Source organism: Bos javanicus, chromosome 5, assembly GCF_032452875.1.
Source record: "Bos javanicus breed banteng chromosome 5, ARS-OSU_banteng_1.0, whole genome shotgun sequence".
In the NCBI taxonomy this organism is placed as follows: domain Eukaryota; kingdom Metazoa; phylum Chordata; class Mammalia; order Artiodactyla; family Bovidae; genus Bos; species Bos javanicus.
Window position 1 is genome coordinate 14,157,697 of NC_083872.1, and position 11,953 is coordinate 14,169,649.

Consider the following 11,953-nt stretch of genomic DNA (forward strand, 5'->3'; position numbering starts at 1 on the left):
TGTGAATGTTCCCCACAGAATCAGAAGACATGAATCTAAGTTATTCTTTTAGGAAATGTGATGGTAAATATATAATATCTTGAGAGAAAATCATTGGACAGAAGAAGCGTCTCACTTTATATGCAAAAGATTAAAATACATTCCTAAACTGAGATAAAACAATGATGAAATAAGAAGACTTTTACCAAGTAAGGAAGGATTGGGGAAGAGTGATGTAGATAATTCCCAGAGAAGGTACTTTGAGGATGAGGCACAAGTTTAGACATACTGATAACAACAGAGTTGTCTCCTCAGTAGTAAAATGGAATATGCTTTCTTTAATATCAAAAGATCTAGTTATGACTCTAGAAAAATTGAAGAGAAAAAGAAATCACATCATATCATAGATAAAAATCAAGGTGTCAGTAATGTAGACAGAGTGTCCATCTACATAAGTGTGAGCTCCATGCAAAAGTATTTTAATGAAGGGCTTTTTGTCAGAAGGAACAGAGCTCCACACACATTATTTTAAGTAATAAGAGAACAATTTTAGAGCTATACAGAGGAAGGTCGTGCCTCATACAAAACACAAAAAGACCATCAGCCCTTGGGAAGAGCAAAAAGATAGTAGGTCCAGAACTTTATAGGAATGAAAACAGTTATGCAGAATTCAAAGCTTCAGGCTACAGACATGTATTTTAGTGCTGGGCCACCAGAAAGTCAATAATTCTCTTTGTATCTGTCTTCTTTCCCCAGTATAAACTGGATACTTGTTTTTATGCTATTCAGTTGAAAATGTTCTTACCAGCTTTGTTAGAAATCATTGTCCAGAATTGTCAAGTACGTTATATTAAACTGCTAGAAACATAACTTGCCTGCCCAGTGCTCCGGTGCTCATCTGTGGTTTAATCAGAGTCTGGAGTCATAGTCAAAGTCATGTCTGTCCATAGCTACTATTTTTCAGCAGGATATGTGAGCATTATTCTATAGAAGTGGGAAGTAGGCACCTGTGCTGATATTTCTAGCATGAAGTGTGGGATACTACTATTGAAGGTGATGAAAATTGTCAAAGAAAACCAAAGCTAGTGCCAGTCACACAAAGACTTCTCTAAATTGCCCAAATTTGTAGGCCCAAGGAAGCGGGTGATCCTCAAGAACTGAGCAGCTTTTATCCATGCAGTTACCATCTATCTTCTAAGACATAGGCTATATATATCTGGATCAAATAGATATCCTTCCTATGGAAAAGAATAACACCAGCTACTATAAGGTAGTTTACTGAAAATTTTATATATTACATAAATGTGTGTGTGTGGTGCATGCCAAGTGGCTTCAGTCATGTCTAACTCTTTAGGACTCTGTGGACAGTAGCCTGCCAAGCTCCTCTGTCCATGAGTATTCTCTAGGTAAGAGTACTGGAGTCGGTTGACTTGGCCCTCCTCCAGGGAATCTTCCCAACCCAGGGATTGAACCTGCGTCTCTTAGGTCACTTACACTGGCAAGCAGGTTCTTTACTATTAGCACACCTGGAAAGCCCATATTAAGTACATAACTGACCTCAAAGTTCTGTGTTTGGTATTATCTCATCACCCATTAATTTGTGTCATGGAGTGCTCCATGAGAAATAACGGCAGGGATAGGCAATCCTTTAGAATCAGTGTTTTTTAAAAAATGTTTTTCTCTACTCATATTTATTGAGAGCCTTCTCCTGGGGTCTGTGTTTTAGGCACTGGTGATGCTGCTATAAACAAAAAGGTATAGCTTCATGGTACTCTCATATTTAGCTATTGCAAGGCACAAAAAAGACAATCACTGCATAATCTCTCTTTCTATGTTGAATCAAAAACAGTTAAACTGTAGAAGGACTGCATAGAATGGTGGTTGCTAGAGATTAGAGGGTATGAGAAGTGGGAGCATAGCACAGGATATTAAAAGATATTAAAGGGTAAAAATTGTCAGTTATGCAAGATTAATAGCTTTGGTGATTTAATGTACAGCACTCTGCCAAAGCCTTTGACTGTGTGGACCACAATAAACTGTGGGAAATTCTGGAAGAGATGGGAATACCAGACCACCTGACCTGCCTCTTGAGAAAGCTATATGCAGGTCAGGAAGCAACAGTTCAAACTGGACATGGTACAACAGACTGGTTCCAAATAGGAAAAGGAGTATGTCAAGGCTGTATATTGTCACCCTGCTTATTTAACTTCTATACAGAGTACATCATGAAAAATGCTGGGCTGGAAGAAGCACAAGCTGGAATCAAGACTGCCGGGAGAAATATCAATAACTTCAAGTATGCAGATGACACCACCCTTATGGCAGAAAGTGAAGAGGAACTCAAAAGCCTCTTGATGAAAGTGAAAGAGGAGAGTTAAAAAGTTGGCTGAAAGCTCAACATTCGGAAAACTAAGATCATGGCATCTGGTCCCATCACTTCATGGCAAACAGATGGGGAAACAGTGGAAACAGTGTCAGACTTTATTTTTCTGGGCTCCAAAATAACTGCAGATGGTGATTGCAGCCATGAAATTAAAAGACGCTTACTCCTTGGAAGGAAAGTTATGACTAACCTAGATAGCATATTCAAAAGCAGAGACATTACTTTGCCAACAAAGGTCCGTCTAGTCAAGGCTATGGTTTTTCCATTGGTCATGTATGGAAGTGAAAGTTGGACTGTGAAGAAAGCTGAGCAGCGAAGAATTGATGCTTTTGAACTGTGGTGTTGGAGAAGACTCTTGAGAGTCCCTTGGACTGCAAGGAGATCCAACCAGTCCATCCTAAAGGAGATCAGTCCTGGGATTTCTTTGGAAGGAATGATGCTAAAGCTGAAACTCCAGTACTTTGGCCACCTCATGCGAAGAGTTGACTCATTGGAAAAGACTCTGATGCTGAGAGGGATTGGGGGCAGGAGGAGGATAAGGGGACACCAGAGGATGAGATGGCTGGATGGCATCACTGACTCGATGAACGTGAGTTTGAGTGAACTCCGGGAGTTGGTGATGGATGGGAAGCCTGGTGTGCTGTGATTCATGGGGTCGCAAAGAGTCGGACACGACTGAGTGACTGAACTGAACTTAACTGAAATGGGGTGTGTCTTTAGAAAGCTATGACAAAACTAGAGATCATATTAAAAAGGAGAGACACCATTTTGCCTACAAAGTTCCATATACTCAAAGTTACATTTTTTCTAGTGGTTATACACAAATGTGAGAGCTGGACTGTAAAGAAGGCTGAGTGCATGAAATTGATGCTTTCAAACTGTGGTGCTGGAGAAGACTGAGAGACTTCATCAAACCAGACAATTCTAAAGGAAATCAATCTTGAATATTCAGTGGAAGGACTAATGCAGATGCTCCAAAACTTTGGCCACCTGATGCAAAGAGCTGACCCATTGGAAAAGACCCTGATGCTGGGAAAGTTTGAAGGTGAAAGGAGAAGGGGGTGGCAGAGGATGAGATGGTTAAATAGCATCACTGACTTAATAGAGGTAAATTTGAGCAAACTCTGGGATATAGAAACCCAGAGAAGCCTGGCATGCTGCAGTTCATAGGGTCCCAAAGAGTGAGCCCAAGTTTTCAACTGAAAAGTGTAATGCTACTTAACAATACAGTATTGTATATTTGTAATTTGCTAAAAAGATAGATCTTAAGTGCTCTCACGACACACACACATGATGGCTACGTGAGAAGTTAGTGGATATGTTAACTAGATTATAGTGATCATTTCACGATACAATATGTATGTCAGAATTTCAAAATTGTATGCCTTAAGTGTATACAATGTATATATGTCATCTATATTCCAATAAAACTGAAAAAAAAAATAGCCAAGAGAAGGTGGAGCATAGAGTCAGAGTTCAAGAAACCTGGAGATTTCATTGTCTTCTCCCTATGCAGTCATGGATGGTTTACTTTCCTGTTATGATGTATGATAAAACACAGGAGTATTGTCACACAGAGAACTTCATCCAGTCCTTGATGCCAGAGTTTTTAAGAGGGCTTGATCACGTTCTGCCCATCTTTAGCCCTTCTAGAGATGTTACTGGTACATGTATTCTCTAGTCCTCCTGGAAAAAAGAACTAATACTGCGTGATTTGAAGCTCTCGTTATAAATCATGTTGATAGATTGTCTGGTAGCCAAAGCCCTCAAGCAAACAAAGATATTCCTGCTCTGTGTGACATCCTAAGGACCTAGACATCATCTCTCAGAAATATAAGATAAAAGACCAAGGCTTAATTCTTCACTACAAACACAAAGGAATAAAATATCAGTGATGTGACAGCTATGTTGTATCTCAGAACATTTTTATTGAGTGAGGAAAAACAGAGAGAAAAGAGTAGATAGTATATAATATCATTTATGTGAAGCACAAAAACTGCAAAATTAATCTATCATGATAGAACTCAGAAGAATATTAATTTATGGGGCTTGATTTTGAATGAAAGGCACAAGAACATTTCCACAATGATGAAAATCATCTACATCTTCATAGGCAGAGTTGTTACACAGCTGTAAAGTTCATATATACACTTATCAAAATTTGAATTGCACACTCATGGTCCATATGGAAATTTTCCTCATTTAAAAAATAAGCTGGATATAAAAGATTGTTGCTAAGTCTATATGACGTGACTAGATCGAATATGGAAGAACATGTTTAAATGGTCTGAAAACCTAGAAACAATCTTAAGGAAATTTGTAAAATTGATATGATCCTTCTGCATCATATTAAGATGTATAAAAATGAAAAATAGCCAAGGACTTGATCTGATTCATTTCGTCTACTTTAATATACCCATGGTCTCTATTTACTTAGAATTTTAGTGAGGCAAGAGTAATAGTCCCATTTTTCAAACATTCTACTCCAAAGCATTACTAAATTGGTTTATTAACATAACATATGCATACCAATTTCAAAAAGTTCCTACTAGGGAAAATTGTTTTTGTGTAACAAAATTCCAACTTTTTTATTAATATGTTTTGAGAATAATTCTGAGACTGTGATAATTGTAAATAAGAATACCAAAAATGTTATTATCTTTAGAATAGTTTTCATATAATGAAAAGGACATACATTGGTCATATATTTTATTTTACATATTTAAAATGACTTTTTAAAATATAAATGTATTTTAATTGGAGGCTAATTACTTTACAATATTGTATTGGTTTTGCCATACATCAACATGAATCCACCACGGGTGTACATGTGTTCCCCATCCTGAATGGTAGTCTGCATATATTTTGTTTAAAATTGTCTAGCCTTTAGACAGGTTTTAAATTTCTTAATGATAATCTTTTTATACTGCTCAGTTTATCAGACAATTGCAACATTTATTTATATCATTTGCATAATTACTTTTGATTCAGTAGGAATGAACTTTGGAAGTTCTGGAGTAGTCAAAATGTGACAATTATAGCTATATCTTTTAGTTCTTTTTGTAAAAGTGATTATCTTGTTGGTCACCTGTTATGTATATATTTATAAAAATTATAAAGACAACTTCTGAATTAGTTTCTTTGTATATTAAATAGATATTTTTGATAAATTAAAAAAACTCTTGATTTTGGTAAATTTATATTAAATGTAAATCAGAAGTTTATGAAAAAGTAGAAAACTGGAAGATATAAAGAATTGAGAATGACGAATAAGCTTATGGAGGTTTTGCTAAGTATTGACAGGGTATATAAAACAATATTTTCCTATTTATGACAACTTCTAAGCAAAAAGATCCATAAGACAGAATAGTGAATGAAAGGAATAGTGTCTATTACATGAAGTTATTTCATATTAATACTGGATAAAGCATAGAAAATAGCAAAATAAAAGGGGCTTTTTAAAATAGAGAAAACACATTGATTATGCATGAGTCCTGAGAAAAGTTCCTACTTCAATTTTAGATAATCAGGTGAACTTTTCCATGAGCTTTTATTTTCATACCTCAAATATATCTCAGCTCTGGGTAACTGCCAGGCTATGAATATTTATAGCACATTTCCTAGTTTCTCATGCAAGATAAACTCTGAAGAATTTCATGGACAGAGAGTTTGATTTTGCATGAGTCCCAATTGCATATTTCCTAAAAGTGAAGAGATGTTAAACTGAAATGACAACAACATAGCTTGGGTCTAAAAATGATATAATATGCTATCCAAAAGAGGATTTATTGAGGTGTGGAAGTGTACTCTTAATATTATTATATTTCTGTTATATAATTAAAATTTTTTCTCTGTGAATCTTAAAATGTATACTTCCCATCTGATGATATTTTATTAGTGAACATTTGAGGCAATGGAGACGTTTACAATCCTAAACCAGTCATGAGTGTTTGGAGTACAGTTTTTTTTTTTTGCTCTCCCTTAGATATATGTAGAAACAATCTGAAATTCCATGTTAGGTTTCTGTGTAGGTAGATAAATATGGTTAGAATTTTATTATTATTTTTCCTAAGATAGGTCCATAGACTGAGATTCTGTATTTGTATTAGGTCCTACTTCTGTTCACAGAATATTACTATTATTATTAATAGTATTAATAATATTACTATTATTTTCCTTAATTCAGAAGTAAAGTGAATTTTTAAAGTGATTATTCTAACTTACTAGAAAATGGTAAAAGGATGCAATAAAAATAACTTCTGTTATCTGCTACCTTAGATGGTTACTTCAGATAGAAGAGCTAAATATACTTAGGTTGATCATATGACAAAAACCCGGTATTCCCCCTATTTTGTTGTTGGAAAATTGTGTAATAGACACATTGATCGACAGTAAAAATGAATGTGATTAGTTCTCCACAGAAAGGCAGAGTGTGTGGGTATATATGAGAGTGGTAGTCTATAGAAATTCAACTTTTTTCTTTTTTCTCAAAAAAGAGAGTGTGGGTCATAAACTGAGCGCTTGTATTCTAGGTTTCAGGGGAGGGGTGAGAGAGACGATTGTTGTGCCCCACTGGAGCTGCGTTAGTTGCTATGACTTTAAAGAGAGACTAGTCAAATTTAGACCAGTCAAATCTGTTGCGTTTTGCTCCAGCCAGTGTGGACATATAAAAGGTCAATACGACCAGAGTCTAATATCAATAGAAATAACTGGAAGGAGAGAAATAAAAGAGGAAAAAGGAGCATGCAAAACACTGCTTGTAAGAGTTGACTATGGAATATGTTAGTTAAGAAAAGGATAAAGAAAAGAAAGTGATGACATACAATAGATTTAAAGTTATAAATTAAAATTTTGTCAAAGGTATGAGATCTTTTTCCCTCAGCTTTTTTTTTTTTTCCCCAATTTATTTTATTATTTTTGGATGTACTAGGTCTTCCTTGCTGCAAGTGGACTTTCTCTAGTTGCAGAAAGTGGCTGCTACTCTTGGTTTGCTGCACAGGCTTTTCATTTGAGGTGGCTTCCCTTGTTGCCAAGCACAGGCTCTCGGTGCATGACCTTCGGTAGTTGCCTCTCCTGGGCTCTAGATCTCAGGCTCAGTAGTTGTGGCGCATAGACTTAGTTACTTTGCACAAGGCATGTGGAATCTTCTCAAACCAGGAATTGGACCTGTATCACCTGTCATGGCAGGTGGATTCCTATCCACTGTACCACCAGGGAAGTACTGCTTATCTCTTTTTAAAAAAATTAATAACTTTATCTTTTAGAGTTATTTAGGTTCATTGCAAAATTAGAGTACAGAAAGCTGCCAAATACCCCTGTCACTACACACACATGTACTTCCCACTATCAACATCCCATACCAGATTAATACGTGTGTTGTAATCTATGTACCTACATGGACACATTGTTATCAACCAGACCATAGTTTGCATGGTTCACTTGTGATATTGTACATTCTACAGATTTGGACAAATGTATAATGAACATATGTCTACCATTATAGAATCCAACAGAAGAACTACACTAACCTAGCCATCCTAGCACTCTCTGCGCTCCATCTATTCATTCCTTTCCCCACTCCCTGATCTTTTCTTTTTGGCTGCTACAGCATGTGGGATCTTAGTTCCCCAACCAGGGATCGAACCTACAGCCCTGAAGTCTAACCACTGATCTTTTTACTGTCTTCATAGTTTTGCCTTTCCCAGAATGTCAAATAGTTGAAATCTACAGTATGTGGCATTTCATACTTTTTAGTATTTAGCCTTTTCTGATTGGCTTTTTTTATTCACTTAGTAATATGCATTTAGACTTCCTCTGTGTCTTTTCATGGTTTTTTATGATTGGGTAAATATTCCATTGTCTGACACAACGCTTTTTCTTGTCAACTACTGAAGGACATCTTCATTGCTTTCAAGTTTTGGCAATTATGAAAAAAGCTGCTGTAAACATTTGTGGGCAGATTTTTGTCTGGAAATAGGCTTTTCTATTTTGTTTATCTTTAAAAAGCAGCTCTTAAAGTCATTTATCTTTTCTATTGTCTTTTTAGTATCTATTTTATTTATTTTCTGATCTTTGTAATCTACTTCCTTCTAAATTTGGGATTATTTAGTTCTTCATTTTCTAGTTCCTTGAGGGTTAAAATTAGGTTGTTATTCAAGAATGTTTTTTTTTTCTTAATATACGCATATATCTCTATTAACTTACCTCTTAGAACTGCTTTTGCTGCATCCCATACGTCTTGATATGTTGTATTTCTTTTCTTTATAAAAATTATTTATTTTTAATTGGAGAATGATTCTTTACCATATCGTATGATTTCTGCCACATATCAACATAAATCAGCCATGGCTATACATATGTCCCCTCACTCTTGAACCTCCCTCCTACCTCCCATCCCATCCCACCCCTCCAGATTGTCACAGAGCAGCAGATTTGAGCTCTTTGCATCATGCCACACAATTCCACTGGCTATCTAATTTTATATAAGGTAATATACATGTTTCATTGTTACTCTCTCAAATGTGGAGGTATGATTGGCAAGTAAATTGTATGTATTTAAGGTATATATCATGATTTGATACATGTATTTGTTGTGACATCATTACCACAGTCAAGTTAATTAGCATATCCATCAGCTCACTTAGTTACTATCTTTTGTATGTGTATGATATGAACACTTAAGATCTGACTAGTCTGTTGACATTGTACAGGAGACAGGAATCAAGACCATCCCCATGGAAAAGAACTGCAAAAAAACAAAATGGCTGTCTGGGAAGGCTTACAAATAGCTGTGAAAAGAAGAGAAGCAAAAAGCAAAGGAGAAAAGGAAAGAAATAAACATCTGAATGCAGAGTTCCAAAGACTAGCAAGAAGACATAAGAAAGCCTTCTTCAGCCATCAATGCAAAGAAATAGAGGAAAACAACAGAATGGAAAAGACTAGAGTCTCTTCAAGAAAATCAGAGATACCAAAGGAACATTTCATGCAAAGATGGGCTCGATAAAGGACAGAAATGGTATGGACCTAACAGAAGCAGAAGATATTAAGAAGAGATGGCAAGAATACCTAGAAGAACTGTACAACAAAGATCTTCACGACCCAGATGTTCACGATGGTGTGATCAATGACCTAGAGCCAGACATCTTGGAATGTGGAGTCAAGTGGGCCTTAGAAAGCATCACTACGAACAAAGCTAGTGGAGGTGATAGAATTCCAGTTGAGCTATTCCAAATCCTGAAAGATGATGCTGTGAAAGTGCTGCACTCAATATGTCAGCAAATTTGGAAAACTCAGCAGTGGCCACAGGACTGGAAAAGGTCAGTTTTCATTCCAACCCCAAAGAAAGGCAATGCAAAAGAATGCTCAAACTACCACACAATTGCACTCATCTCACACTCATCTCACATCTCAGTTAAGTAATTACTTACTTACTCAGTTAAGTAATGCTTAAAATTCTCTAAGCCAGGCTTCAGCAATACGTGAACCGTGAACCTCCTGATGTTCAAGCTGGTTTTAGAAAATGCAGAGGAACCAGAGATCAAATTGCCAACATCCGCTGGATCATGGAAAAGGCAAGAGAGTTCCAGAAAAACATCTATTTCTGCTTTATTGATTATGCCAAAGCCTTTGACTGTGTGGATCACAATAAACTGTGGAAAATTCTGAAAGAGATGGGAATACCAGACCACCTGACCTGCCTCTTGAGAAACCTGGATGCAGGTCAAGAACTGGACATGGAACAACAGACTGGTTCCAAATAGGAAAAGGAGTACGTCAAGGCTGTATATTGTCACCCTGCTTATTTAACTTCTATGCAGGGTACATCATGAGAAATGCTGGACTGGAAGAAGCACAAGCTGGAATCAAGTTTTCCAGGAGAAATATAAAATATCAATAACCTCAGATATGCAGATGACACCATCCTTATGGCAGAAAGTGATGAGGAACTAAAAAGCTTCTTGATGAAAGTGAAAGTGGAGAGTGAAAAAGTTGGCTTAAAGCTCAACATTCAGAAAACGAAGATCATGGCATCTGGTCCCATCACTTCATGGCAAATAGATGGGGAAACAGTGTTAAGACTTAATTTTGGGGACTCCAAAATCACTGCAGATGGTGACTGCAGCCATGAAATTAAAAGACACTTACTCCTTGGAAGAAAGGTTATGACCAACCTAGATAGCATGTTGAAAAGCAGAGACATTACTTTGCCAACAAAGGTCCGTCTAGTGAAGGCTATGGTTTTTCCAGTGGTCATGTATGGATGTGAGAGTTGGACTGTGAAGACAGCTGAGTGCAGAAGAATTGATGCTTTTGAACTGTGGTGTTGGAGAAGACTCTTGAGAGTCCCTTGGACTGCAAGGAGATCCAACCAGTCTGTTCTGAAGGAGATCAGCCCTGGGATTTCTTTGGAAGGACTGATGCTAAAGCTGAAACTCCAGTACTTTGGCTACCTCATGTGAAGAGCTGACTCATTGGAAAAGACTCTGATGCTTGGAAGGATTGAGGGCAGGAGGAGAAGGGGATGACAGAGGATGAGATGGCTGGATGGCATCACTGAGTCGACGGACATGAGTCTGAGTGAACTCCGGGAGTTGGTGATGGACAGGGAGGCCTGGCGTGCTGCAATTCATGGGGTCGCAAAGCATTGGACAGGACTGAGCGACTGAACTGAACTGAACTGAACTGAAGTTTCTTTAGTTTTCTTGGTTATCTTCTCAGATTTTCTTTCAACTGTGTAACCAGTTCATTGCAATAATGTCTGTATATGTAATTTTTTTCTGTTGTATATTGAGGTATAGTTCATGTACTGTATTATATAAATTTCATGTGTACAGCATAATTATTCTCAATCTTTAAAGGTTGTATTCCATTCATAGTTATTATAACATAATGGTATGTTCTCTGTGTTGTACTATATGTCCTTGTAGCTTATTTATTTCAAAGAAAATACTTTGCATTTCTTAGTTCTCTCTCACTCCCTTGCCCCTCCTCCCCCTCATCTATAGCCTGTAGTATGTTCACTGTATCTGTGAGTCTGTGTCTTGTTACATTCAGTAGTTTATTTTTTTAGATTTCACATATAGGTGATATCATACAGTATTTGTCTTTCTCTGTCTGTATTCTCTTAGTACAATACTGTCCAAGACAATCTATGTTGTTGCAAATTTCATTCATTTTTACAGAGGGGTAATATTTCATTTTATATATACATATATACCACATCTCCTTTATTGGTTCGTCTGTTGATGGACACTGAAGTTGCATCCATACCTTGGAAAGTGTAAATACTAGTGCTATGAACATTGATGTGCAAGCACGTTTTCAAATTAGTCTTGTTGTTTTTTGATAAGTAACTGGGACTGGAATTGCTAGATCATATGGCAGTTCTATTTTTAGTTTCTTTAAAGGACCTCCATACTGTTTTCCATGGTGGCTGTACCAATTTACATTCCCGCCAGCAGTGTACAAGGGTTCCCTTTTATCTGCATCCTCACCAACATTTGTTATTTTATCAAAGTCATTCTGATTGCCCATCTATTTTTAATACTGGTTTCTATTTCCCTTGCTTGACTCTCAGTGATAGAAACATTG